Source organism: Rhipicephalus microplus, chromosome 8, assembly GCF_043290135.1.
Source record: "Rhipicephalus microplus isolate Deutch F79 chromosome 8, USDA_Rmic, whole genome shotgun sequence".
NCBI classification, from domain to species: domain Eukaryota; kingdom Metazoa; phylum Arthropoda; class Arachnida; order Ixodida; family Ixodidae; genus Rhipicephalus; species Rhipicephalus microplus.
This window is the reverse complement of record NC_134707.1, coordinates 12,905,661-12,911,876: the sequence shown is the minus strand read 5'-3', so window position 1 is coordinate 12,911,876 and position 6,216 is coordinate 12,905,661. Positions and strand designations below refer to the sequence as shown.

Genomic DNA, 6,216 nt, shown 5'->3' with positions numbered 1-6,216 from the left:
TTTCTTTCCCCACGTCATCCATTCCTGCTTAGCTTCCAGGGCTTGGGAAAGTGTTGCTGAGCCTATATATTTAAAAGACCGGGCGTAGAACGATGGACATAACAGGGAAGTGAAGTCACCAGACACTCTGCTTTTGGTTCCTTGGCTTCTGTCATCTGTGTCTGTATGTCCAGTTTTTTTAACATGAATGCGTGCCAACTAGCTCAGCTTTCTCTTATTCAAAGTGATCATAACAGACACTTTTACAGAATAGAAATAACACTGCCGTGCTGAGCGGTGCATTACAGTACAAATAAGACCTGTCACAGCCTCAGTGGTGTATTATCAGGGGGGCAACCTCTACCTAGCGCAGCCAAGAGAGAATCATGGAGGCGCCCAGAGAGTCGTCTGTGAAAGAAGCGAGTCTATTTGCACCTCAACAGCTCGAGGTCACGCTATGCGAGCAGTAACGTCATGCAAGACGTCTACCATCCCCGCACAATTTGAAATAAACGCAATGGTAGTGCATGACATTGCGTAAGTATTGCTATTTTGCCTGTGTCAGTAGCCAATTGACCAGTGTCCTTTGGATGTCATTTGCCTAAGACGTGCCGCTTCGCTATTCTCATAATTTTGTCTAGATTTAGGTGCACGCTGAAGAACACCAGATTGCATCAACATTTCTGTGGCTCTCCACTACGGTGTGCCCAATAACGATACTTTCGTGGTTTCGGAACCGTAAAATCCACACCTTTGTACTGAAAGCGAATTCCTATCAGTACAAAACATCTCACTTCCTCTATTTCCACTCGTGACGATGCATGCACGTGTGCGTACCACTTCTGGCGCGAAATATGACGGGTTATAATGGCTGATATGTGGGGTTTAACATGCGAAAACCGCTATACTATTACGAAATAGGCCGATAGGCCGTAGTGGAGGGCTCGGGGCCTCTCGCTCCCTGGATTTCGTGCCGTCCGGTTGTGCCCTCGCGATCTCCGACGTCAGCGTAGCTCTGGCCGACTGGGCTGGCCCTACGCCTTCTCCTGACGCTGATCTTCGACGATAGCGTAGCTCTGGCCTACTGGACTTGCCCTACGCTATCTCCTGACGCCGACAAGAGCTCTCGCCAGCGGTAACCCATCCACGGACCCCTGCAACCCTGTCCATCTTTCCTGTCTTCTCCTTACTTCCGTCGTTCACTGTCCTTGCACCTCGCTCTCTCCTTCCTCTCTCGCCCTCTCTTTAACTTTTAATCCTATCCTTTTAATGCCTTCTCTACCCCCATCCCTCGTGAGCTACTGAGGAGGTGTCTTCCCTCTGAGAGACAGTTACGGGGCTCACTTTTCTCTTCTTTGCTGCTGCTGAACCCCAGGTCACGGGATAGAATACAGGCTGTGGCGGCTGCAGTTTCAATAGAGGCGAAAATGCTTTAGGCCCGTGTGCTCAGATTTTGGTGCAGGTTGAAGAACCCCAGGTAGTCGAAACTTCAGGAGTTCTCCACTACGGCGTCTAATAATCGTATGATGGTTTTGGGACGTTAAACTTCACATATCGATCAATCAAATCATGTGGTTCTGCGATAGTATACATGACTGAAACGGAGAATACCTGGCTTGGTTTCCGATTCTAACTCCTATTTTTTAGCGCGATAGCATTGAAGAGAGCGTTGCGCAGAAATGCAGGTGTCGGCGTGGGCGTTGGCGTCGTTGGTTCCGAGCAAGAACTCATCGTTGATGTGAGCGTTCATTCCAGAAAAAATGCAAATAAAAGTGAAGTAAAAATATGTGGCCATGGTGAGGATCTGAATAAGGCCATCATCATTTTTAAAGACGACAGTATTCTCGGGAACCTTCGACGCAAAAATTTTGGTCTGTCTGTCTGTATGTACATTTGTCTGTTTGTCTGTCTTTAACGGTACCCTAAACGGCACCATACGATACCCTTAACGGCCGACCCCATCCGCAGCGCCCACCAATATTGCTCAAGATTCAGCGTTCATACTTGTGTGATTGTCAATTAAAAAAATTCCGCCATATCCACGAAGTGAATGATGATGAGTGGGCGAAGCTCCGGAGGTAAACCTGGTAAACCATGAATCCTCTGTACATTTTGCCCACTCGATTTTATTACATCGCTCCCCCTAGCGTACGTCGCCGCACTAAATCGAACGATTGCCTTCAACCAATGACACGCGCCATATGTGACATCATTCCTATTTTATAATATCTCGCGTCTTTCATCAACTACAAGTACCGCTTTCTAGTTTATAACATCTTGCATCTTTTCATCATCAGCTACAAGTACCACCATCTAGTAAACACTACAAGAACTAAACGAGAGGTGGCTACATACAGGAGACGGTACCGCCATCTAGTGAACACTGCAAAAACTAAACTAGAGGTGGCTACATACAGGGGACGGTACCGCCATCTAGTGAACACTGCAAGAACTAAACTAGAGGTGGCTACATACAGGCTACAGGGGACGCACAGCCCACGCCCTAAGGAGCTTCGCCCCTAAAAGCAATTATTGGGCATTTATGAGGCACCATAACAACACGTCAATATTCCGTATGTGTCTCTTACTAGAAAAGGCATACATAAGAAATTCCAAGGACCGTAGCGTTTATCACGTTGCGCTGACCATGCAACACTTGCACGAAAAGGCAAGTAAATGTTTCCAACGCTTCGCTAAGACGACACTGTGGTGGCACCTACCAGTCGCCTTGCGTTCTACACTTTATCACCTCTGAGACGGGCGCGCAGGGTGCGCGCGCTTTGTTTTCCAAAATAACTGCCAGATAGCGCTCATGTCTCACGTGTACCTTGACTTGATGCGCTCGTTCACCCCCGCTGCACGCTCGAGGCCTCCAGAATACCATCCATCAAATTTTTTGCGCAGAACATCAAATATACGTTTTGTTCACTCTCTGCAGACGCAAGACTATCATATTTCGACGACATTTGCTGTTTAACATGCAGATACGGGGCCAATTTTTTACTCTTAAAGATTCTTTTCAGGATATTTATTAAGGTGGTGGGGACAAAAGCAAGAATAGTCATTGTGGTACAGGTCATTATAGTGCAAGTCATTATTGATTCGTTGATATGTGGGGTTTGATTGATTGATATGTGGGGTTTAATGTCCCAAAACCACCATATGAATATGAGAGACGCCGTAGGGGAGGGCTCCAGAAATTTCGACCATCTGGGGTTCTTTAACGTGCACCCAAATCTGAGCCCATGGGCCTACAGCATTTCCGCCTCCATCGGAAATGCAGCCGCCGCAGCCGCGTTTGATCCCGAGCCCCGAGGGTCAGCAGCCGAGTATCTTAGCCACTAGACCACCGCGGCGGGGCACAAGTCATTATTACAGGTCACATTATACGACGGTAAGTAAAGCCATCTGGTGGTTTTTAGGACGTGAAACACCACATATCAAAGGTAAGTAAACAAGCAGACAAAAAATGAAGCTTTAAAAGTACAGCGAATACATGATAAAATTTGAAAAAAATAAAACGATGAAGAAAGAGTAAGAAAATTGCTAAAAAATGCTATCACAGAAAAATAGGGCCTCAAATAGAGTAAGGTGACGGATTAAGAGCTGAACAAGAAAGTTCGTGCCTGAATTCATTGGTGTCCTGTTAATTAAATGCATCTTCAGGTAGCGCATACCATAGCCCGATCTAAATCGGTAGAAATTATTTGTTGAATGCCTTGGTGGTGCCGTGCAAGCGTTGTACAATTAGATGATTAAACAGACGCTGTGAGGTGCGGTAGGGTGCTTCTGAGGTGAGGAAATTTGTGATACAGTTTGCGGAGGAGAAAACAAATTTGATACCTTACTGTAGAATGTCAGGCAATATGTATGCTTAGGGATGATTTGATGCAAGTCATACTAGAACGCCAGTCATAGTTTGAAGCAATGAAAAGTGCTGCGCCATTCTGCACTGCTTCGAGCGAGTTATTAAGACAAGCCTGGTGGAGATTCCAGATTGGCGACGCATACTCAAGTTTTGTTCGTATCAATGTTTAATATGCGAGCAGGCGTGCAAGGGAAGAAGTGATGGTTCGAGTAGGCCAAGTGATAAGGAGCAGTATTTGATAAGATTTGTTATGTTCGCAGACCACCCGAGTTGATCCATGATTGTGACTGCGAGCTAGCGGTAAGAGTCGCCCTTGATTGAATGCTCCTGCGTGACAGTTCTTCCGCGTGACAACCAAGTGTTTCGCTATACTGAACCACGCCATGCAGTGCTTGAAACTGCTCCATAAAAAAATTGGCCCCGTATCTGCATGTTCATCTGCAAATGTCATCGAAAGACGATAGCCTTGCGTGTGGATGAAGTCAACAAACGTTTATTTGATGTTCTGCGCAAGAAAATCTGCGAATGGTACTCTGGAGGCGCTGCGTTAGAGTGCCTCGAGCGTGCAGTGGAGGTGAACGACCGCATCAAGTCACGTCACACGTGAGACATGAGCGCCATCTGGCAGTTTTCTTAGTAAACAAAGCGCGTGGCTCTGACACGGGTTTGCGCGCCCATCTCAGAGGTGATAAGGTGTAGTACGCAAGGATACGGGTAGGTGCCACCACCTTAGGAAAGCCTTGGAAAGTCTTAGGAAAGCCTTGGAAACACTCGCCTTTTCGTGCAAGCGTTGCATGGTCAGCGCAGCGTGATAAGCGCTACTGTTCCTCTAATTACTTATGTATGCCTTTTCTAGTAAGAGACACACATATAGAATCTATACGTGTCGTTATGGTGCCCCAGACATGCACAATAATTGATTTTTAATTGACAATTGCACAAGTATGAACGCTGAATCCTGAGCAACATTGGTGGGCGCTGCGCATGGTGTCGGCCATTTAAGTACCCAATGCGGTGAAGAGTGGACAAACAGACAAAAGTACAGACAGACAGACAGACAGACAGACAGACAGACAGACAGACAGACAGACAGACAGACAGACAGATCAAAACATTTGCGTCAAAGCTTTAAAAAAGCGAGCTGTAAGAATATCAGGTAGTGGGCGAAGTCTCTTTAGCGCACGTAACATCGCATGCTATATTTGTAGAAACGCACCAAGCAGCAAAACAAGTCCATTGCGGAACGAGTGCGATGTTTAAAGCTACACGCTCATTACAACGCGTGTAGCCGTGCAGGTGTGTGTGGTGACTTATATGAACGAGTAAGGAAGGGGGGGGGGGGGGGTTATTCGCAAAAAAAAAAAAAAGGAATTATGGCGCAGTAAGCACATAGCGGTTGTAGATCAAGTAAAAAGGATAGTTTGTAACTGTCAATGTTACGCGTTTAGCGTGTATCCACACGACGGACATATCCGCGCAAATCCCTCCCGCGGACGTTCGTTCCGCCGCCCGTCCGGCTGCGAAGCACATTCAGACGACGGACGAAGCGAGCAGACGGACGCGCTGGAGAAAAAAAACATGGCGGCACTGTCTGAAGCGAGAGCTGCCCGCTTCAAATCTTTAAGCTCTTCGTAGCGCATCGCGTGGGCTGTTATTCCCAAACTGATGGTTGTGTAGGCTTTAGGTCTGTGTCCTCGAGCTTCGACGGCAACGTATACATGACTATTTGGTACTGTTTCCGAGCGCCGTACTCGTTTTCTGAAAAGTGTAGGCTTAGCGACCACCGCTATTGCCAATACATGAGCTCGGTGATCTGCGGTAGCGCTGGGGCTACCATATCTCGGAGCTCATGATAATGTGCGAATGTTTGCTTATTCTTCTTTTCTATAGATGGCGCGACCAGTCTGAAAGTAGAAAACCCATTCATCGCTAGCCATTCGAGGTTTAGGTTTCCGTCTATGACGCTGAGTTTGAAGTTGAAGTGAATATGGAGGTCGAAAGAAAGCAACGAATAGCTGCAATGGCTGTTGTATTAGCAGAATTAGACGATGAAGCGCTGTTCTTCCCTGTAAAACGATCTTGTTGGCAAAAGGACTACATCGCTAACAAGCATCTGGGTATGCAATATCAACTCTATCGTGAACTTTTGCTTAGCGACAGCCAAGAATACAGGAGGCTTCTGCGAGTGTCGAGAGAGCAGTTTGTCCAGTTGCTGTCGCTCGTAGGACCTCGCATACAACGACAGGACACCGTAATGCGGCGAGCCATATCAGCTGAAACAAGGCTGCAGGTCACGCTACGATACCTTGCTTCAGGCAAGTGTTGCACGTCTGTGCATTTCTACTCGAAACATTGCTCCTATTGTTGCA

General features: G+C 47.0%; 1 long non-coding RNA gene across 1 annotated transcript in view; it reads right to left on the bottom strand.

Moving 5' to 3' along the window:
* LOC142768813 (uncharacterized) overlaps positions 1-6,216 on the bottom strand; it is a 40,398-nt gene that overhangs the window by 17,178 nt on the left and 17,004 nt on the right. The gene's annotated exons all lie outside the window — the stretch shown is intronic.